We start from the raw sequence: 23,511 nt of genomic DNA on the forward strand, positions 1-23,511 counted from the left end.
AGCATGCAGACAGGAGACATGAGGGACAAGAGGATGAGGAGGGCAAAGAGGAAGACAAGCTGAGGATCATGACATTGATGAGTTGGGGTGACCTGACAGGACAGCTCACCACAAGCCATGAGGCCTGGGGGAACAGGCGAAAGGCACACGTGGACATGCAAAGAGGCTGAGGGAGGCGGGGGGTCAGGGAAGACATTCTGGAAAATGTGAGATTTGCTGGTGGTTAAGAAAACATTCTACATGGAAGGTGAGGCTGAGCCTGGTGTGTGGGGGATGAAGGAGGAGAGTCACCTGTTGGAAAGAAGGGCGGGGAAGAAAGTGTGGGCTTGAGGCAGACCATAAAAGCCTTGTACAAGCAGGAGAAGGATTCTGGATGTCAACCTTAAACAACAGGGAGCCACTGAAGGTTCTTGAGGGGGAACATGACCTGGAGGAAGGCCTACAGTAGTCACCGCTAGTAGGGCTCAGAAGGGCCTGGGCTGCTCCAGACTCACCAGTTAAGAGTTCCTTGCAAGAGGAAAGGGTGAGAGGATTAGGCCTAGTATCAGCCCCACAATTCCTGCCCACAGCAGCCCTGACAAGCATTACAGAATGATGGTGCCAGCCATTAGGCCACTTGGGAGGAGCAGCTGGGAGGGTGAGCTGGTAGCAGTTTCTCCAGGCTGGTAAATCTGGGGACATTGTCTGCAAAGTTGGAGTAACAGCCCACCCATAAGCAGGAAGCTCCCCAGGGCTGGATTCACCCCAAGCAATGAGGCCCAGATTTCTTCTCTACATCATCTTGTCCAGGCTCAGAGGCTTCAGAAACCACCCAGATGCTGACTCCCCCCACAACTGCCTCTCCAGCCCAGCTCTTCCCGCAGCTGCAGGCTTACTGTTTGTGCAGCTTCCCCTCATGATGCCGGCACCTCAAACACTTCCAAGCAGGATCTTGCTTCTCCCTCCAAACCCATGCTCCACCCCTGTTCCTCAGCTCGGGCCAAGGCTCCAGTGCCCGCCCCGTTCCCAGGCTGGCCCTCTCCCAGTCCACAGCCCATCCTTCAGCAACCCCTTCAAAGTCTCCAAACGCAAGCCCTCCTCCCACCCAGGCCCAGCCCCACCATCTCTGGTCTGGACTGATGCTGGGGTCTCCCACTGGCCTGCCAGCTTCTACTCTTGCCCACCCACCCTACAGTCCTTTCTCCAGTAGGCATCACTCTGTAACTCCTGGCCCTGCATGCCTCGTTTCTCAGCCCCTCTTGCTCAAGGGCTGCCCAGCTGTGAGGGCCTCTGTGCTGGTCCCAGCTCAAAGCCCATCCAGAGCTCCATAAGGCCTGCTCCCTCTTCTCAGGCCTCTGCTGAAATGGTCCCTCATCCGAGCGGCCTTTCCTGAGAAGGGCTCCAGAGAAGGGCTCCAGAGAAGAGCTCCGATTTCATGCCTGCCCCCTTTTCCAACCTTATTTTTCTCTGTGGCATTTATTACTCCCTAATCTTATATTATGGATTTACTTATCTGGTTTCTTCTGTCTACTCTGTTACAATTTAGGCTCTATGAGGGCAATGCCATGGTGTAACCTATTCACCCATGGATGCCATGCTGGGCACATAGAACAATGCCTCAAGTGTAGCAGGCGCTCAATGAGTATACGCTGGAGGAAGAATGAACAAAACCACTGCACATTCATCCTTGGGAGAAACAGGCCCACACCCATGGGTGATCCCAACCCAGCACGACAGCAGTGCCAGGGCCAACAGATGTGCACAGGGAGGGCAGCACTAGGGAGAGGCCATCAGCTCTACCCAGAGGTCAGGAGAGCTTCCTGGAAGAAATGACAAACCACCTCCAGCCTCCTCCCTGGCCCTCCAGGGTCCCTGTCATAAGCCACCCCCCAGTGAGGGGATGAAGGAGAGGCTGGTCTGACCAGCTGTGCTGACCCAGGAGTCCATAAGTGTTCAGAGCTGGTGCCTGCATTCCTCCTGCCTGGCAGGAGGAGACCTGGGCAAGGCTCCCCAGAGAGCAGAGGGGCTTCGTTTAAACACCACGGATCCCACCACTGAGGGAGAGGTCATCTGACACCCCCAGCTTTGCCTGGCCTTTCCTCCCAAACACACAGCATCCTGCGTCTTCCCCTCTAATCACTGGAGCACCGAGGGAGGGAGCAACGGAAGCAGGGGCAGCAAGGACAAACCTGAGCTTCCTCCAGGAGCTTAGAGCTTTGCTGAGTGAAGCTCCAATTCTTCAGCCTCCGGTGCAAGCCTCCGGTGCTCCATGCCAGCCCTGGCCCCACCACTCCCCAGACACACTCCAAACTCTCCTACCACTGCACCTTTGCTCAGGCTGGGCCTACCCTGCCGCCCTAAAACTTCCCTGCCTATCACAACCCTACATCCATGACTTTCTTCATCCAGGCATTATTTACAATGACAGAACATCAGAAACCATCAAAATACACAACAGAGAATTGGCTAAACGCACTATGGTACACGCAAGCTGAAACATTACACTGCCATTAAAAATCACATTATAGAAGAGTATTCAATGATGGGAAAATGATCTTGGTATGGGATTAAGTGTAAAAGGCAAGTTAGAAAACAGTATGTACAGCTTGATCCCAATTATGTCATAAATACATGTTTTGTAGAAGACTGACGGGCTAAACACCCAAGCGCTCACAGTTTTCTATAGAGAACACACATTACTTTTTTTGTAACCAGAAAAATAAAATGTTTGAAAAGCACCTTACAGACTTCAAGGCTTAGCCCAGGTGTCACCTGTTCCAGCAAGCCCTGCCAGACCCCCAGCTGACTGTGGCCCTCCTGCCCTGCGTCAGCTCCCGCCTGCATCTCCCTGCCCACTGAGCTCCCAATGCCCCCGGGCTGTGGTGCCTGTGGGTGCTGCCATCTGCCTGGGCAGTGGGGAGGCTGCTCACGCCCCTGCCCCCTGCCCTTGTCACCCCAGTTGCTGCACAGACAACCCTGACCCCATCCTCTCACCTATCTCCCAGCAGCAATTACAGGTTAAACTGGAGGGACTAATTAGCTGCTCATTCTACCCAGAGCCAACTAATTAGCAGAAACATATATATATATATATATATATGTATATAAACACACACACATATACATATATATGTATATATACACACATATATATACGTATATATTTATATATACGTGTGTGTGTGTATATATATATATTATTTTTTTGAGACAGAGTCTCGCTCTGTCACCCAGGCTGGAGTGCAGTGGTGTGATCTCGGCTCACTGCAAGCTCCACCTCCCGGGTTCACACCATTCTCCTGTCTCAGCCTCCCGAGTAGCTGGGACTACAGGCACCCGCCACCACGCCCTGCTAATTTTTTGTATTTTTTTTAGTAGAGACGGGGTTTCACCGTGTTAGCCAGGATGGTCTCGATCTCCTGACCTTGTGATCCGCCCACCTCAGCTTCCCAAAGCAGAAATATTTTGATGGTGCTAACTGGGCTTCGGAGCAAGGCCTAGTGCCTGGGAAGGAAATCCAGGCCTCTGCTCCCACCAGCTTCCCAGTGTGAGGACAGGGCTGGCTAAGCCTCAGCCACATACAACCGTCACCCTATCCCTCAGGAGAAGGGAGTCCAGGCCTGCCACCAGGCTTCTTCCTCTGAAAAATGAGGATAATACGCCAGGCCAGCCTGCTGCCCCGAGCCCACTCCACCGTTCCCTCTGTTTAGAAAAGTCCCTCTGCAGCCCTCTCATGGGTGACAGAGGCCTGTCGAGAACAGGGGATTGGCCCGGATGTGGGGTAGAGGTGACTTGTCCAAGGTCATGAGCAAGCCAGGGGTCAAGCCAGGCAGGAACCCAAGTACCCCTCCTTCCCCATCTCCCACTTCTCTGGGACATGCTGTCATTTCTCCACATCCCCTCACACGGACCATGAAGTGAGAGGACCTGTCACCTCCCACATTCTGGGGGTCCTGCTCCTTGTGATACAGTCCAAGAACACATCTCCTCTGTTCACAGAGAGCCAAGATCACCTGGCTGCCAGTGCCTGTTGCACAAACACACCTGGGGTCTGAGCCTCATCCCGCCCTGAAGGTGTCTGGACCCTCACGCTGTCTCTGGTGTGGAGCCCTGTTAAACTCCACACATGAGAGCCAATGTCAGCCTCTTGACAGTTTCTTGGACCCTGATTGTCTCAGTCCACGTGTTCTGGCTCCCTCCCGACCTGAAGTCAGGCACACATTTGGTCAACAATGTGACAGGACCAAGGACAGAGCCCTGCAGCCTGCCCTTAGAGACCTCCCATGCCACGCGGGAACCCATTAGCCGGCACTGTCCGTGAAACCCACTTGCTGGGAAGAACGCCCCATGCTTCCAAGCTGCCTGCCGGAGCCCTGCTTCAGCCAGGGCTGGCAGCAAGTGGCACTGCCACAGCAAACCTCCTGGACGTGGCTGCATGTGGGGAGGGAGAGATGAGGAAAGCCTCAGAAGGAGGGCCCCATGACAGCCTCCCCTACAGACCCCACACCCTCCATGCCCTGCCACCCAGAGTGGCATCTTACCTCGGGTTGGGTGGGTGTCTGGGGAGTACAGCTGGGTGGGGCTCAGCCTGGGCTGGACTCAGTCGCCCTCTCTGCCTTTGGGCACTGGAGCCTCAGGGCCTGTGGGTGCCGGGGGCTGTGGGGAGAAAGAAGAGGTGGCTGTCAGCTAGAGCAGGGCAGCTGGTGGTTGGGGTGCAGTGGGAGCCACGCCTGCAAATGGGGTCTGATCCCACCTGGCTGAGCCATTAAAAACTCATACATCCCCCACACACACTTCTCTGACACACACACACTTGCACACACTCACACATGTACTCTCATTCACTGGCAAACTCATGCTTCACACATAGACGTGTTGTCAATTGTGCATGCGTGCGCGCGCGCGCACACACACACACACACACACACACACACACACACACACTCATGGAACTAGCTGGGGGCAGGCAGGGCTCTGGGAAGTGCAGAGTTTGTGGCCCCAGGCAGGCTGGAGTCTGACTATGCCTCTCCCATCAATTGGCTCTGTGTCCCTGGGAAAGCCACTTCTTTTATCCTTAAAAAGAGAGATACCATCTCTCCTGACAGGACTGCTGGGAAGATAGAGAGAGGGAAGGGACACATGGCCTGGCTCACAGTAGGTGTCCAGCCAATGCCACTGCCTGCCTTCCTCCCCAGCCAGTTCCCAGGAGGCAGGCCCCAGGCTGACCCCTGAGAGGGTATGATGGGCAGCACCAGGGTGCCTCTCCCTGGGCCTAAGCCTCAACTTCCCAACCCCCACCTACTCACCCTCCCATTCCCCAGCCTCTCCTGCCCTTTTTTTTTTTTTTTTTTTAAGAGGCAGAGTCTTGCTCTGCCACCCAGGCTGGAGGGCAGTGGTGCCATCATGGTTCACTGTAGCCCAAACTCCTGGGCTCAAGCGATCCTCCCACCTCAGCCTCCCAAGGAGCTGGGACTACAGTTGTGTGTATCACTACGCCTGGCTAATTTTTTAATTTTTTTGTAAACTATGTTGCCCAGGCTGGCCTCAAACTCCTGGCCTCAAGCAGTCCTCCCGCCTTGACCTCCCGCAGTGCTGGGATTATCGGCGGAGCCATCATGCCCAGCCATCCTGCTTTATTTCTTCATCATATATTCTCCAAGGGTTCCTCTAGACCAGACCCTCCATCCTCTGTGAGTAGGGGAGGGCGCTAGGAAGTTTTGGCTCCTTGGCAAGGCTCTGAGGTCTCCATGGTGCAGGACATAACCTCAGCTCAAAGTCCAAGGAGGCGGGTTAACTCCTAGCTCTCCCTCCTCCTGGCCAAGAGGCCCTGGGCAAAGCTTCTTCCTCTGTACCTCAGTTTCTTCAACCTCTCAGACCAAGCCCCAAATATCTTTCTGAGCTGCTGCAGAGAGGTTTCAATCAGATCTGTGTTTCCCAAAGTAGGAGACACACACTTCTGGGGGTGCACAAGGGGATTTTGTGGTGTGCAGATAAATGTTTTCATTTTCATAGTTATGTGTTTCTCTTTCTGTGTATTGGAAAAAAAAAAAATGACAGGCACATCACAGGTGTGATTTCCTGGATGTGTGCTTGGGGAGCATCGTGGTAATCCACCTTCAAACGTAAGTCAACACAAAGACAAGGATTAAGAAAACACAAGTGCAGGTGGTGCCCAGGGGTGGCTTCAACCGTGATGGTGAAAGGGAAGCTCAGGAAGCTGGCATCGAACCCAGCACCTGGCTCCCAGCGGCCCTTGAGAGGGCAAGCAGCTTCCGCCTTCCCTGGAGGGCCAGACCAGCCCCTCCTTTCTGCTCGATTCCCTGTTGGGTGCTGTCCGGCACAGGCCTAGGACCCCAGGGGCATTCACAAGGCCTTCCGGATGGGATAGAGGGAAGGATGGTGGATGGGGCTCCAAGGTGACTGCTATGTGGGCAGAAGATGGAAAAGCCCTCAGGTTCCCTCCCAGGATCAACATTCTATCAAATCTAAGACGCAAATGTTGGAATTTCTAGCTGCGTGGTAGGTGAAGACGTAGGAGATGCCTTGGGGCCAGGGTCTTCCTATATTATGGGCTGCAGACTTCACCAAGGAGGCAGAGAAGTGGGTGCTGAGCAGGCTCCAGGGCCCACTTTGGCTTTCCAATCCTGACAACAGAGCCACGAAGCAGCCCAGACCAGTGAAGAGAGACCTGCCCAGCCCTCACGGCTCACCAGCCCCAAACTAGGCCCCTGTTGCCAGCCGGCCCTGGGTGCATCTCCCACTGGTTGTTGATCCTGGAGGACAGGACAGAACATAGTGGTGCCAGCCTGGGACAGAGGGGTAGCAGAGCCTGGGTAGCTCCTCAGGCCTGACAAGCCAGGTCTAGTCAGACAGGGGCACTGTCAGCGGCCTCCCAAGCTGGATCCCAATAGACTGGCACGAGCCAGCCAGGGCCAGGCCAACCCGGGCAGCCCTGTCCCTGGAAGGCCTCCAGACCACCTGGCTGGCGGCCCTGAGCCCAGCTCCACCTGAGCTGGCAGGGTAAGCCATCCCCACAGTGCCATTCTGGGCCCCTGGCTGCCATGCTCCAAGACAATGAATGGGCCTCCTGCTCCCTTCCCCCCAAACCTTCCAAACCTTCCTAAAGCTCCCACTGTCCTCTGTGGTATCACAAGGAGTTGCTATGGAAATGGGACCACAGGCAGAGCATGACAATGATTTGGGGCAGGGGAGGAGAGGCAGTGGGAGCCGGGCACTCTCCTGGACACGAGGTCTGCCAGTGTGCCAGGTCCCAAGAAAGACATGAAACCCCAGCTGCAGGCTTCACAGCCAAGGAGGGTGGAGGGGGCTGCAGCCAAGGTTGGGAGCCTCCTACCTGCCCTCTTGGCTCCTTGCCACCTCAGTGGAGCCCAGGGAGCTCTCAGCCTGTGTAGTCTGTGTGTTCAGCAGAATGAACAAATGCCCTGGAGAATGTGAGACCTCCACAGAAACAGCTATTCAAGGACTCTGACAAAGTGGGTTCAGCACTGAGCAGGGCTGGCACCCGGTACACACTCAGCAAACACTGATCAGAAAGCAGGGCCCTGGCATGTGTGCTGTGTGGGTATGTCACGTAGGCCTGTGACTGCTCTGGACAACGTGGTGCTCTGGACAACATGGCGCACAATCACAGAGCTTGAGAGGCCCACGCCCACTGTACAGATGTGGAGACTGAGGTCCAACCAGGGTCCGGGTCACACAGAAAGTCAACCAAAAAGCCAAGCCCAGAGCCCAGGTCTCCTCTTCCCGAGACCTGAGCCCTCTGATCAATACCCCTAGCTATTTCCTCATTATTCATTCTACTTTTGTTAAGTACCTACCATGTGCTTGGTCACTGGAACAGACAGATATAAAGGACACTGCTCTTGCTCAGAGGAGACAGACCATCATGATCAGAGGGTGGGTGCCAGGCCAGAAGGCCAGAGACTGCAGGAGCCCAGGGAAGGGTCCCTCAGAGTTTTATGCACTTCTGAGCCATGCTTCTAAGAGACCTCTGAGTTTCCCCAACTTTTCTCCCAGCTGCTCCCCCAGCCCAAGGCCCCCTTACAGTCCACCTGGGGCCCACGCCTCCAGGAGGTAAAGGCGGGTATTTCTCATTAGCACCCCAGGCCCCAGGAATGAAGGACTGTGAGGAAAGTGCCTTGCTACCCAGAAGTAACTCAAAGAATGTGGGCCCCAGACTTGCCTCCTCCTCCGCAGTTCCCGCTTTGTTCATTAGGTCCTTACCCTTTCTCCCTCTCTTTCCTGGGCACCTCCCATGAGCCAGGCATGACACTGTGCCTGGGGTGAGCAGAGAACCAGTGAGCCCTGCTGGCCACCATCCTGACAGAAGGAACACAAGTCCCTATCTCTTTGACAGCAGCATGCAAGCTCTCCCCTGTGATTTTCGGTGGGTTTTGTTTTGTTTTTTTGAGGGATGGGGCTGTATTGAGAGAGTAAGAGGGAACACCTTCCAGAGTTTGGCTTGGAAACCCGCCAGCTCTGTGTGTGCCATGCCTCCCAGCAGCTGTGACAGCCGCCCGGGACCTACGTTACACAGGTGGAAACCAAGGCCCTGAGAGGTGGCCAGGTGGACTCCAGGAAGCTCAGCACTGAGAAGGCAGGACGGGGAAAGACCCACAAGGAAAGAAGGGAGGGCCAGGTCCAGAGCTGTGGGAAGGGAGGAAGAAGCTGTCTTGGAAGGCTTCCTGATAGAGGAGGGACTAGGATTGGCTCAGAGCCCTCCCTTGGGCTCTGGCAGGAAAAGAGTCTCTTCCAGAGAGAGAACCAGGCCAGGGCCTCCCCTTCCAGCCCACATGACTTGGGGCTAGGCTGGCAGGTGGAGGGCAAGGGGGGCACATTCCGTGACAGCTGCCATCCTGTCCCCAACCCACTAAAGGCTGCCACCACTGCCATCTCACGTCCCCAGTTACTGCTGCCTGATGGGAAACCAGCTGGGGATGGGAAAACAACAGAGACAGAGGAGTGGGGGCAGAGCATACGAGAGACAGAGGCTCCGAGACAGACAGAGCAGCAGTGACCCCAAAGCCAGCTGGACAGAGGGAGAGTAGAGAGCTGAAGATGGAAATGGAGCATGGACGGATGGGGCCACCCCTCCCCTCCCCCAGAGCCAGGCCTGCAGCTGCCGAGAGGAACAGACACACAGCTGGGAAGGAGCCTACAAACCAGGGTTTTGCAAAGATTTTTCAGCAATAAAATTCTTATTTGAAATGAAATCTGATGCAGTGGAGGAAGCGTTTCCATGCCAGACATTAAATCCAGAAGCCATAAAGTGAAAATTCAACAAATCTAACTACTGTACATAAACGTGTAAAACATCCGTACAGCAAAAGACACATAAACAAAGTTAAAAGGCAAATGAGACAATGGAAGAAAATGTCGCTAATATACAAAGAGCCCCTACAAATCAATAAGAAAAAAGACAAAAGAAGAGAAAAATTGGCAGTGAATTAGAAATATGCAGAGGAGGAATTAAATTAGCCAATAAATGCATGAAAAGATGTTCTGTCTCACTAGCAATCAGGGAAATGCAAATGAAAGCGACATGCTACCATTTTTTGCCTATCAGATTGGGAAAAATTTAAATGATTGATAACAAGCAGTGCTGGCAAGGATGTGGGGAAATGAGCACTCCCAGATCATTGGATGGAGGGGGAATTGGCTCAACCTTTGGAAGGGTAATTTGGCAACATTGATTAACATTTTAACCCAAACACTCTACAACCTAGTAATTCCACTTCTGGGAGCCTCTCCCATGAAATAATAGCACAAGCATTCATGTATACATGCTCAAGGATGCTCACGGAAACATTGCTGGTAAGACTGAAAAAGAAATTGGAAATGGCCTAAACGTTTATCAATAAGGGAAAGTTCAAATAAAACATAGCATGTCCATGCTATGGAACACTCTGCAGCCATCTGACAGAGTGAGGCACGTCTATGTATAACAATAGAGAAAAAATCAAGCTGTAAAATGCTATTTCAGCATGAGCCCATTTCTGTAATTAACGATTTGTTGCTATATGCCCCAAAAGGCTGGAGGACAACACACCAGGCTTTACAGCAACCACCTCCGAGCAGTGGGACAAGGGGGCTTTCATGGCCTGTTTTCCACAAATGTATTGTTGGGTCTTCTGTTGTAATCAGAAAAACAAAATCAATAAAGAGTTAATGGGGTTTTTAAAAAATCCTTCTCAGACCCTAATAGGAAATGCAGATCTAAGCATGGCTGCTCTGGCTGAAGGGGGAGGGGACCAACATCCATCCATTCAGCCCCATCCAGCCCTAGCCCCACTCTCGTATCCCTGAGACCCCTTCTGGAAATGTTAGGGCTCTAGGACCAGTTTAAGAACCTCAGCTAGAGACTGTGGAACCCATGCCTACGCTCCCCCAGGCCAAGGTCGACAGGGGCAGAAGGTTGCTCAAGGTACACTGGCAGCCAGGGCCTGTGGCTCCTCAGCACGGCTCCGGCCCTCCCAGGCGAGGGTCAGGGGTTTCTCCAGGTGTCCAGAAAACCCTGAGATGGTCACAGCCCTGGGGAACACAGAACTGGGGCTGAGGGATAAAGGGAACATAGAAAGGGCCTTTGCAGAAAACTCCAGGAAAGGGGGGCTTCAAGGCTCCAGTGCTGCAGGGAGGGAGAGAGAGAGGGAGGAAAACAGGGATAAGCTGGGGTGTGTTTCTTCTTATATGTACAGAGAGCGGGTGGATGAGCCCATGGGGTGCGTGGAGGTGACTGGGGCATGCAGGTATGTGGTGCTTACAGATAGAGGGCACATGTGGGTCTGTGGAGGTGAACTCTGGAGGGTGTGTGGGTTCCAAGTGGTGCAGAGGCATGTCTGTAATCTAGAATCAGTGTGTGTGTATGTGTGTTGTCACTCTCAGGGACGACAGCAAAGAGACAGCATGCGTGTGTCTGGAGGGAGAGGAACACAGCAGATCCATGTATATGTGTGCATAGTGTGTGTGTGGTGTGTCCTGTACCCCCGGGTGCTCCCCAAGGTGTGTGTGTGTGTGTGTGTGTGTGTTTGTGTGTATGTTAGGAGGTATAGGCAGCCAGCAGGCCTGCAAAGGGGCCAAGAGCAGGTGGCAAACTGCAGAGATCAGGCCATTCTGGAAATGCGCCTCCCACTTGTGAGTCAATCAACAAATTCAGAGAAAACTGCCCAGAAGGAGCACAAGGCCCCCTCCAGTTCCAGAAGTCCCCCTTCCCTTGAACAATTGTTTGCACAGCTCGTGTTCCACCTGCCTCCAGGAAGCAGGGACTGTGGGGACCAACAAACTCCTCCTGATGAGTGGTGAATGACACTCTCTACCTGGGTCTGAGCCGCAACTAACACAGCTTCCTGGAGGTCTCCTGTCCCCACCTCCACACTCACCCATGTTCCATCTGCAGCTGCCAGGGGAGCACTCCAAAATGCAGATCCAACCACATGGCTGCCTGCCCCACACCCTTCTACGGCTCCCTATTGCTCCCTGCCCGCACTCCTTACTGGGACCACCAGGCCCCCTGGGGCCCATCCCCAAGTGGCTTTCAGCTTCATGCCTGACCCCAGTGCCTCCCAATACTACCCTCCAATCAGACTGGGCCTCCTGTGTTCCTCAACAGAAGTGAGCCTCCAAACCTTTGCACCTGCTGTTCCCCCCGGGGCATGCCTGTCCTCCCTGACCAGTCCCCACCATCCTCTAAGAAGCCTCTCCCTACAGGGCTGGGGTGAAGCCCCTCTGGTACACCCACCCTGTGCTCACCTCTGTCCCACCCTCATCCCCTAAGCTGTGACTGCTGACAGGTCTGGCTTCCCCAGGGGTAGGGGCTGGGTCTTGCTCTTCTCTGTACCCTAGAACCCAGCCTAGGCCTAGCACAGAGGAGGCATTGGGCACAAATGTTATAGACTGAGCCAGGAGTGGTGGCACACACCTCTAGTCCCAGCTACTCAGGAGGCTGAGGTGGCAGGATCTCTTGAGCCCGGGAGTTTGAAGCTGCAGTGAGCTAAGACCACACCGCTGCACTCCCTGGGCAACAGAGCGAGACCCCATCTCCAAACAAAACAAACAGACAAACAAAAAATCTGAAAAAAAAAAAAAAAGATGTTTATAGAATGAATGAATGGGTTCTCACAGTGATATAGTTTGGATGTCCCCTCCAAATCTCATGGTGAAAGGTAATTCCCAGTGTTGGAGGTGGGGCCTACTGGGAGGTGGCTGGGTCATGGGAGTGGATCCCTCACGACTTGGTGCTGTACTCGTGATAGTGAGTTCTCAATAGATCTGAGATCTGGCCATTTGAAAGTGTGTGGCACCCCCCCATCTCTCTCACTCCTACTTTCACCCTGTGAAGTGCCTGTTCCTGCTTCACCTTCTGCCATGAGTAAAAGCTCCTGAGGCGTCCCCAGAAGCTGAGCAGATGTTGCCACCATGCTTCCAAAACAGCCTGCAAATCTATGAGCCAATTAAACCTCTTTTCTTTATAAATTACCCAGTCTCAGGAATTTCTTTATAGCAACACAAGAACAGCCTAATACACACAGTTCTCAGCCCCTAAGCCACACACAGTGAGACCTTCTTAAGGCAGCAGGGTAAAGCAGAAAGGGTGTGGCCTGGGAGCTGGGACACCTAGCATCTCATCCCAGGTAGCACAACAGGTGACATTAACCATGTCACCTGGGGAATGAATAAAGCAGGAGTTCCCAACAGGGTTCCCAGGGAGGGAGGACTACAGAGGTCTGTGAGCCCTGAAACTGCACAAAACTGGCTATGATGATTCGCATGCAGGAGGGGCTGGGCCCCCGTCTCTAACACAGGGCCATGGCTTTTGTCAGATTCCTCCAGGGGCCCCCAGCCCAAAGATCCAAAAGCACCAGGCAGGAACAGGGCAAGGCTAACCCCCATAGGAATGCAGATATGTGCCGCGCATCAAGAGAGAGTGCTGGGGGGAGGGACTAGGGCAAGTCCTATGGCGCCGGGCCCCAAGCCAGGATCCCTGTGTGAGTCACTAGAAGCAGATGGCCAGAGAGGGGAGGGAGCTGTCCGAGGCAGGCAAGCTCTCTGGGTAAGGGGTGAGCTCCCCATTGGGGAGGGCGAGAGCACAGGCTGGATGGGCAGAGGTCAGAGTGAGTGAGCGACAACCCTGAGTCTCATTCTCAGACTCTCGGCCTCAGCTTCTCCATCTTACACCTGGGGCTAGACAAGGTGGTTCACGTGAGTCTATCTGAGTGCGTGCAAGGATGTGCAAGAGTGTGGCTGGCCCGGCCCCGGCTCCAGGCTGGAGGGCTGAGAGGTCTGTGCAGTCTGCCCACCCAGCAGCGGCCTGAGGCCCACTTCTCTCGTCCTCCTGCTTCCCAGCTGCAGCAGGCTACTGGCTGCCTGGGCTGTCCCACACTGCTCAGTGAGGCTGCAGAGCCCCAGGTCTCTCCTGGGTACTGTGGTTACCACCTCCCATGTTATAGTGACCATAGAAATGACAGGAGTGAGAGGGTTCACTATGAGCCTGGGGCCAAGGGAGCTCAAGGGCTGGATAGGAGTGCTGAGCAGGGCTGGCAGCCAAGCCCAGGCCACATGGCCTCAGTGCCCCCCACCCCCAACTGCTCCTGACCCCTCCAGGGACCTCCCTCAGCCTGGCCTGGGTCACACAGGGAGTTGGTGGTATATTTGAGCCAGGATCCCAGGCCTCGCACCCTCGGCTGGGCTTACTCTGGGCACAAATGCACCTTGTCCCCCTTGGACGACTCTGTGCATGCCTTAGCACCCCCTAATCCTGCCAGAAAGAGATGGCCAGCATTGGGGTTCCAACAGATTAATTCAAATGCAGGCCTGCAGTGTTCCCTGGATCCAGCCACCTGAGCCTCAGTTTCTTCCTCTCTAAAACAGAGTACAAAAATTGCTCTCCTACTCCTGCTGGGAAGATTAATAAGGGCAAGGGTGCACCATATGACAGAACAGAACAGAGACCTTCCACCCACCCTCCATCTCTGGGCCTCAATTTCCCCATCTCTAAGCAAGAGGGTTACTCTGAGTGATACCCCAGGTCCCCAGAGTCTGTTGCTTTGTGGGAGGCCTGCCCAGGTGCCCAGCCCATGCCTAGCTGGGCTTGCCATGGAAGGACAAACTGCAGGGCAGAGACCGGGGCCTGCCCTCAGGGGGCTCTCTGCTAGTTGGCAGATGAGAAGGGCACTGTCTACTTAGCAAAACTGTGTAGAAGTGCCCATGGCAGGGCTTCCAAACTGGTGGTCCCGGTGCCTCTGTGTTGCCACAGTCTCTACCACCCCATATTGCATCACACCCAGCCAGCTCCATGCATTTCCTCCATGCATTTCCTGCCGGGCCCCTGCAGGCTCCAAGGGCCACAAGAAGCTTAAAAATGGGAACAAGTGTGAGCTGGGCATTGATCAAGGAAGGTTTCTTGAAGGAGACAGGACAAAAGGGCCAAGGACTCACAGGAGGCCTTGAATACCCAGATGAGGATCACAGAGACACCCAGAACCACTGATGGTCTTCTATGTACCCCCTCTCCTCAGGCAGGGATACCTGACCCCACCCGGGGCTGACCTTAGAGCTGTGACCCCGGCAGAGGGCTTTGGCGGGAGTGGGGACCTAAGCTCGAGGTTCCCTCCACCTCTCCTCGGCAGCCATGGACTGAGTCCATCCCAGAGAAATCAGTCCTGGTTGGTGATGTCCAGCGGCTGCCAAAGCCTCATTGCAAACGGCATTGCCACTGGTGAGTGCCATCTGACCACGGAGGGCTTCCCGGCAGATTAAGAGCAATGCTGGCCCCAGACTCATTCATATTCCAGTCTGGCTGCCGGCTTCAATATGGCTGAGAGACGCGAGGGCAGAGGCGGCCCTCCGAGAATGCCCAGTGATGATTCCTCTCCGATTCTAATTTATTTTCTATCATTAATGGTTTTGAAAAGCCCCACATTCTCTGCAAACAGGGAAGAAGCACAGGGCTCAGGAGGAGAGGCGAGGAAGAGGGTGGAGGCCGGAGGGGTACTCGGCAGAAGTGGAGCAAGCAGCAGCCTGGGTTCAAATCCCCTCCCAAGCTCCACCTGCCTTCAGGGCCCTGGGGCGAGCTTGACCTACATCTGTCCACAGGGGATGGGCATCCTGCTCTGCCCACCCCAGGGGACTGTTTTCAGATCTACCTAGGGGTCAGAGGTGAGTGGGCTTTACAAACTGTAAAGGGCTGTACACTTGAGGAAAAGAGAATGAAGCAAACCCAACCATAGCAGCAGAGGCCTATGAACTGGACACCTGCTTCCTCAGATACTCTAGGGAACCCTGACCCCCCAGTCCAGGGAAGACCTGGAGTGCCTCTCCCCACAGCACAGGCAGAGGAGGTGAGTGCCAGGATCTGGGTCTCCAGGCTTGTCTCAAATTCACACCACTATCCTCCCATCTCCCCCGAGGCTCGTGGTGACCAGCCTCCCAGCCAGCATCCTTCCTCCCCCATCATCCACACTGTGGAGCCAGAGGGATCTTCCCTGCATGAGTCTCCTGCTTGGAACCCTTCCAGGGCTCCCCGTTACCTTGAGATCAAGTCCAAACTCCCCACCTGCCATGCAAAGCTCTCCCTAGTAGCTCAGGCTCATATGGGCAGCCTCGGCTCCAGCCACACCCAGCTTCTCAGAGGTCACCCTTCCCTGCCTTCGCCTGCTGTTTCCTGTCTGGAATTCCTTCCTCCTTGGCCCAGTTCATCCCATCTCCCACCCCTTCTTCAAGGCGCAGCCCAGATGCTTCTCTTTCCTGCAGCTTTCCCCGAGTCCCCCGGCATGCCCTGCTCTGGGCTTCTCATACCCAGGACCCACCTGTAGTGCAACTCAGTAATGTAGTGATTATGTTTGTGTGGTGGTGCCCCCTCTAATCAGTGAGCTCTCCTGGGCAGGGGCTACTTCAGATCCATCCTGTGCATTCCCGGTGCTTGGCAAAGTGCCTGGCTGCCAGTGGAGCTGTTTATCTAACTGGCCAACCTTAATGGAACACCCATTATAGGTCAGGCTCTGTCCCGGGTGCAGCAGCCAGTCCTGGCCCTCAAGTTGCTTCAAACGGATGTGCTCAGGGAACCTCTAGGGAATAAATGAATGGACATATAATCACTTTGTAATGGGGAAACTCAGGCGCAATGAGGCAAAAATGCCCTGTTCATGGGTGTTCCTGCCTCCCTGTGCACGTCTCTTCTACTCCATTTCTCTCCCAGGACCACAGCAGCAGTAAAGAGAATCAAAACGAAAGGTTAGAGTCAAAACGGGGGGAAAGAAAGGAAGAAGAAAATCTGGTGGATTTTCCCCTTTCCTCCATAATGTAAAGAAAATTGCTTTTGCCAACTATCACAGCTTAAAAGCAATTAGAGTTTTTGGAGGGGACTCTGGGCACGAGCAGAAGCAACAGAGCGAGCGCCCGGCACGGAATTTTTCCAGCGTTCGTTTGTATCAAGCAAAAGAAAAAAGGCGTTAAGAGCAGCAATTTCCAGCAGCAGAGATGGTGGAGACAAAATATTTACAGTCTCTGAGGGTGGGGCCTGGAAGGGGCCAAGGACCTCCTCTGCTCCCCACCCAGCTCCACATTCTAGGAGGCAGGGAATGGGATGGAAAGAATCGAAGATAAGGAGATGAGCCTTACCCATGCAGGCTTGGAGCAAGGGGGAGAGAAGCCCCCAGTTGCCCCCTGCTCACTCACCCCTTCCCCACCACCCATGGCACCCCAGCCACGAGAAATCCATCCTGTAAACCTCAGACCTGGACACAATTCTCCCCTGTTCAAAATACAGAGAACATCCACCACTGCAGGCTGGCACTGGAGGCCTGCACAGCCTGGGCTCCCCTCCAGCCTCATCTGCAGATGCTCCCCAGTGTGGCACACTGCCCTGACTGTCTCCTGAGCAGCCACAGTCAGTCTCGCCGCAATGCCTTTGCCCAGATATAGGAGCATAAGGATGCATTCCTGTATCGGGGCAAAGCCCTTGAGAGGGAGGTGAGGCAGGTTTGAGGATCTGGATCCAGTGCAGGGAAGCTGAGCCAAGATCACACAGCCCTAGACCCGAATGCTGGCCTGCCAGCCACGCCTCTGCTGCTGAATCCCTCCTTCACCTGGACTTTCACTGGACCCTTGACCTCCTCCCTCCAAATACAGACACCTCTTCCTGAAACTGCACTGCCTTTGTCCCAGCTGCAGCACAGACTCCCCTCTGTCTGGCACACAGACACAGCCTCCTGTAGAAGCAATGCTCCTATGTTCAAATGCCAGCTCCTCCATTCATTAGCTGCGTGATCTCCACCAAGTCCCTCAATCTCTCTGAGCCTCAGTTTCTTCATCTGTTAAATGGGGATAGTAATAGTGCACATCTCATGGGGTTGTTGTTAGGATTAAATGAGGTAATATAGGTAAAGCATCTGGCACTGTGCCCAACACTTAACAGGGGTTCAGTGAACTCTCCTCTGCCCTATTCCATGCTCAACCCTCAGATGTGACTCCCCAGGCCTCGGATGGCCCATATATGTGCACTCAGGCTCCCACTCCACATGCAGTCACCCAACAAATGCTCACTTGGAAGGCACGTGCCAGCTAGGAGCAAAGGGCACTGGAGGCTCCAACGAGCTTTGCATACACATGGAGGCCCAATCCCTGAGCACAGGGCCAGGATCCTCCCATTTTGCTTGGCATAGGAAGGATTCCTCCAAGAACGCTGGTAAGCCTCAGCCAGAGCTCTTAGAATCTGCCAGGCCAGATGGAGGAGGTGAATGGAGGTTCAGCCTCCCAGAGGGATGAAGAGCATGCCTCCCCTCCAGCCCGAGGCCTGCAGGTCAGCCCTCAGCCATCCTCCCAGCCCTACTGGACAAAGGCAAGCACCAAGACCCAGCAGGCAGTGATGAGGATGAGAGCAGAAACCAGGCCTCAAAGACACCGGGATCCGGGGAAGCCAGGCAGTCCTGAGCTCAAATCTCACCCCCATCCCTAACCAGGCGGTGACCACCCTGAACCTCAGTTTCCTCATTTGTAAAATGGAGTCGATAATGCCCACCTTGCAGAACAGCTGTGCACACAAATGAGGGTAACGTTCTTCCAGGTCCCTCTGGGATCTAGCATATAGTCACTGTGGGAACACACAGAGGCTATGCCCCGCCCCGCCCCCTGATTCCTGGACTGTAAGCATGGTGCCCTCCCCCCACCCCCACAGCACTGGGAGAGCAGAGGGAAGGCCTGGCGGGCTGAGGGGACACCAAGGACTTGTGCTGTCTCCTGTGACCCTTCCAGTCTACTTCCTGCCTGGCAGGGGGGTGAAGGACCAACCTACAGCCAGCCATGACCCGTCCTCCCCACCTCACTCTCAGAGCAGAGGAGGCCCAGCCCCTGCCTCGTTTTGCCAGGGAGGAAACAGTTGCCCAGGAGAGGTGGCGACATGCCCCTGTCTCACAGCTCCCATTGAGCCACTTGTCTGAGGTGAGGTGGTTTCCTCTCCTTCCCCAACCGCAGAGAACACACAGGCTTGCTGTGGGTCCAGTGGCGCTGCAGGGCTGGAGAGCAGGGATCAGGAGGTGTTCTGATGTCTCTGCCTTTCACTCCCGCTCTGGCTGCCTTTCTCCCAGCGGCCTCTCCCACCCTACTCCCCCACTGACCTCAAGAATAAGACCAACAGTAAGCCTGGCACTAATCAGGGCACTCCTCCTTGCTGTGGGGGCTCACTATGGACAGGAGACCAGTCTTGGCCCCAGACGGCTGAGCCTCAGGACACTCCACTGAGGCCTCCTCCCCAACCTGCACAGCTCTTCTACTCTCGGGTAAGTAACTAGGCACACACACAAACACACACACATGCATACACATGCACACACTCACACACACATATACAAATACACACACACGGGTAAGTAGGCTCACACACACACACATACACATGCACACACTCACACACACGTGCACACACACACACAGGAATCTAGGGAGGAGAAGGAGAAGGAGAGCGAGGAGGGCAGACACTAATAGGGGACTCCTAGGCCCACCCCCCTGGGATGACTGGCAGCCCTTCCGCAGCTGATCCAGCCTCCCAGCTTTGTATCCAGGGGAGCACTAGTGGGTCCTGAACGATAAGCCCATGTGGCCTGGAAGCAGAGGATCCAGGGACTGAGAAGCCAGATACCTGACTTATTGCCAAGGCTCTGTAGTGCTTCACCATGAGACGTGAGACAGAACTGGCCACTCCCTGTGCCTGTTTCCTATCTGGAACCTAGAGGAGGAATGAGATCATCTCTAAGTACACCTTCTAGTTCCAACATTCTGTGACTCCATACCTGTGACCTCTGGGACCCCTCAGGGAGTCCCAAGCATCAGAGAGTGCTGGGGGAGGAATCACCCTAACCCCAAGAGGCAGGGAAGCCCAGGGAGACCTGTAGCTACCTTGGGCTGGCAGAGGGCAGTCATCCTGCCGCAGCCTCCCAGGGAGGAGTCCAGGCTCTGGCAGGAGGCCGGAAGATAGAGGACAGCTCCTCAGTAGGGCCTCAGGCAGCCCGAGGCCCTCCCCGATGTCCACACATCCCCCAGAAGCTCACCCCCTTGAGTTTCACTTCCGATCTCTGTTCCGAGGTTACAAAGTCTTTGATCCAGCACAGATCTCAGGTGCAGCCCCAAGCCCCCAACAAGCCCCCACCCCAATTCCCACAGCTTTCCAGACCCGATCCCAAGCCCTCCTGCCAGGCCAGCCTTCCCACCACCTTCCCGGTTGCTCCCACAGGGTGGCCGGTGGGGGCAGCCCAGCTGCTTGTGCCAACAGAGGCTCCCCTGGCCCTGCATGGCCCGAGCCTGATAACATTCTCCTAAATTAAACAATAAACAAGAAGTTGTTTTAGACTTTCCTGACGCTACAGTTCCTGATTAATCCTCACAGCAAACAAAAGAAAGAGATAATTAACCTAAAAGAGGGTCACTTCCCGTTTCCAGGTGGAACCTCCAGCCTGAGCCAGAGGAACCTGTTCAGAGGGGTCCAGCTCCAGACCACCTCTCCCCTCCCCCGCCTCTCCTGTGTCTGCCCAATCCTGGGCTACGTCCGCAGCCTGCCTCTTAGATCCCACCTAAGCAAGTTGGGAGTAGGCACTCCAGCCTGGGGTTTTCCTGGCTGTGCCTGTGGCTTGCTGGGCAGGGATGGGTGGGCTGGCCGGGGCCCCAGGGCCTTTACAGAGGATCCTCCCCTTCGCTGCTATGTGACCTTGGACAGGCCAAGTCACTTCAGAGGCCTCAGTCTGCTCATCTGTCAGATTCTTTATCTCCCAAGGATAAAATGAAAAAAATTTGAGACCACTTATGATTAGGCAGAAATATTTTATCTTATTTTTTAGAGATGGATGCTAAAATATTTAGGGGTGAAAGGGCTTGATGTCTATAATTTAAAATACTCTGGATAAAACAGATAAAGCAAAATGTGGGAAAATGTCAACAATTGTTAAATCTAGATGAGGGGTATACGGGAGTTCCCTGTATTATTCTGCTTTTTCGTATGTCTGAAAATGTTCCCAACAAAATTAAAAAAAAAAAATAGCACAGTCACGTGAGCCAGGCAGGAGCCCCACACACAATGCCTGATGCTCCTGGTATGCCTGAAAGGCAACTGGGTCTCTGAAGTAGGTTAAACATCCCCCCGCCATCTCCTTTATGTTGTTTCCCTAGAAATCGCTTTTCACAAATTCCACTGAGCCCTAGCTGCACATTTAAAAGCCTTAACACATTCAGAAGCCAGACGCTGCCCTTTATTGAGGTGACTGCTGTCTTGTGACCACACCTCCCCCACCCACCAGGCTCCCCATGCCCTCTGCAGAGCAGCCCAGGGCTGGGGGTCCTGATACTGATTCCATCCTCCTGCAGCCACCATCCTCTCGGAGCCTCAGAATGCCCCTACCGGTGGAGCAGAAATGATGACAAGTCAGTAACCGCCTGGGCAACTCATTCAAAGGCAAAGTGTCACCGGACAAAGAGACGAAATCTCCACTTAACAGATGGGAAAGCTGAGGCCCAGGGCCAGAAGAGACTGGAAGCAAAATAAGGAAGGTGGAGAACAGAGGGTGGAGGAGGTGGGCAAAAGCTCCCCAGCTGCTCCAACTCCCCCTCCTCCCCAGCCCTCTATCCCTACCCTGGCGGAGTGGGTCAGAGAAAGGGGGGCTTGCATCTCTTTCTCTGGCTGCTGTTTATCGAGCTTCCTGGTCAGAAATAAATGGCCATGATTGCAATCTCCCAGCCAGGCCCAGCTGACCCTCGCCAACACTGGCCAGGCTCGCCTCAGTGGATCGATAATGGAGAGTTATCAGTACCCCAAATGATCAATCACTAATTGCTGAGTGCCGTGCAATTCATCGGGGAGAGTTATGTATGGCCAGTGACTGGGTGGCCCCGCCCCATCCTGGCACAGCCATCAGGGACAGGGAGGGCCGTATCTATGATGAGCGTCTCAGCAGCAAAGCAGCCCATAACTCAGTAGCTTCTCAAACAGATGTTTTGGGCCTAGCCAAAATCCCCAGGCCCAAGGGACTACCCAGGGAGGAGGTGGCAGTGGCCACAGAGGCCCCAAGGGAGGCACTGCATGACCCCGATCAACCTAGTTGGCCCCCAGGTATGCCCAAGGAACCCAAGATGGATAAGCCTAGTCCCTGCCACCAAGGTGCTCCCAAGTCAAAACAAAGACAAACCGCCCCCAGGCCTTGCACACAGTGGGTACACAGTGAATCATAAATGTTTTCTAAATGTAAAGCTGAAACACTGCTCTCAGAGTTCTGAGGAAGGATGGGCTGCTTCCAGGACGGGTGACCAGGAGAAGGTGTTTTTTTTTTTTCAATGTGGCATCTGGGCTGAGCCTTAAAAAGTGGGTGGGATCTCCATGGACAGAGTTGGGGGAGAACTCTCAGGTGGAAGGACCATGGAAGAGGAAAGCAACAGCATGCCTGATTGGCTGGAGCCTGGGGACACAGAGAGGTGCTTGGGAGAGAGGGCTGGGGTGGGACATAGGGTTGGGTAAGGTGCCGAGGGTTCAGAACGCCAACCTGGAGGTAACAGGGAGTGCTGGGAGGGTGTTGGGTGAGAGCGTGACAGTCAGCCTGGGCTTGGGAAGGTCTGTCCATGGTTTCCACCAGGCTGCATGCCCCAAGAGGGCAGAGGCTGGTCTTACTCATCTCTGTCCCCATAGCACCCAGAACAGCCAGGCCCAGAGGAGGTGCCCAAACAGTGATTCACTGAATGATCATAGATCATCAAATTGTAGGACAGGGGAGTCCTGGAATTACAGCCGTGAAATAGCATGTTTTTATAATGCCCTGCCATGTAGAAAAATATGTATTAGAGCCTCAACAGTAGCCTTGTAAAGCAGGCAGGGAGATCATTCTGTCCAGTGTCCAAAGGAGAAAGCCGAGGCTCAAAGAGGGACAATGATCTGCCCAAAGTTACACACCAGAAAGGGCCAAGGCCCAGCGCCCTCCCCACCCTGCCCCAGAAGGCTCAAGCCTGCTCTCCTTGGTATGGGTTGCCTGGGAGGTGAAGGTCCACCCCTCACTAGTCCCTGGGCTCTCCAATCTCAGCCCCTCCCTGTGCCGCGGCAGATAAGAAATACAGCAGATGCTGCCTCATTGAGCATCCCTCATTCCAACCCCAGCTGAGACTGGCTACCAGTCCATGACAGCCTGTCCTTGCACCTATAATGGAAACAGGGCCGAGGAGGGAGTCTCTAGAACCCCCAAGCTGGTCTAGACAGAAGACAAAGCCACTCCTCCCCTAGTCTCCACCCCAGAAGTTTGGAAAGCCTCACTGTGGAGCAAGAACACTGGACCAGGAGTCCAGAGACAGGGTCAAGCCTAACTCACTGTGTAGCTTCTGGAGACTCACTTCCCACCGTGGCCTCAGTTTTCTCATCTGTGAAATGGAACAATGTTGTCTGCCTACTTTATTGGAACTACCATGAGGACTAAACAAAAGGAGGAGTATAAAAACACAAAATTATAAGGCAGATTTTGCCTTGGAAAATAATAATAATAAGGCTCCTCTTTACTTCTACCTGGACATTGAAAACTGCAACCTGACCCACTTCCCTTTCCTGCAGAGGGCAAAACATCAGCTAACATTTACTGAGATCCTACAATGCCTCTGGCTAGTGGCTGCTTTACATGCATTATTTCCAAATGGGCTATGGTAGACATCATCCCCCCATGACACCCATGAGGAAAGTGAGGCTCAGTAAAGTGACTCGTCCAAGCTCACCCAGCTTGAAGCAGCTGAGCCAAGATTCAAACCCATTTCCATCTGGCATCCAAGCCCAGGCCCTTTGGATCTACCAGGCTGATTCGAGGAGCCACTCCATACCCCAAAGTCTCAGAGTTTCAGAATCAGCGCTTAGGGTGTGGGGATATGTCACATACACACACACTCCACTGAGGCCAGTGACCCTGACATCAGAGGCACTGTGCCACCCCATGGTAAGGCCATCAGAGCTGGGTGGGGCATGTGAGGAGGGTGGCTGGCACAGCTGGCCTTGAGCTAATTGGATCAGTCCTG

General features: G+C 54.3%; 1 protein-coding gene across 5 annotated transcripts in view; it reads right to left on the bottom strand.

Moving 5' to 3' along the window:
• The window catches only part of LINGO1 (leucine rich repeat and Ig domain containing 1), a 208,870-nt gene that overhangs the window by 180,315 nt on the left and 5,044 nt on the right, over positions 1 to 23,511 (bottom strand). For 3 of the 5 annotated variants that reach the window (XM_054451638.2, XM_054451639.2, XM_054451643.2), the window contains exon 2: positions 4,521 to 4,635. The exons of 1 other annotated variant lie outside the window; for it this stretch is intronic. The gene's annotated coding sequence lies outside the window, so the exon portion shown is untranslated. Of the gene's footprint in view, positions 1 to 4,520; positions 4,636 to 19,126; positions 19,173 to 23,511 lie in introns of those variants that run through there. One more of the 5 variants, XM_054451641.2, reaches the window with a different exon arrangement.

This window comes from Pongo pygmaeus, chromosome 16 (assembly GCF_028885625.2).
Source record: "Pongo pygmaeus isolate AG05252 chromosome 16, NHGRI_mPonPyg2-v2.0_pri, whole genome shotgun sequence".
In the NCBI taxonomy this organism is placed as follows: Eukaryota; Metazoa; Chordata; class Mammalia; order Primates; family Hominidae; genus Pongo; species Pongo pygmaeus.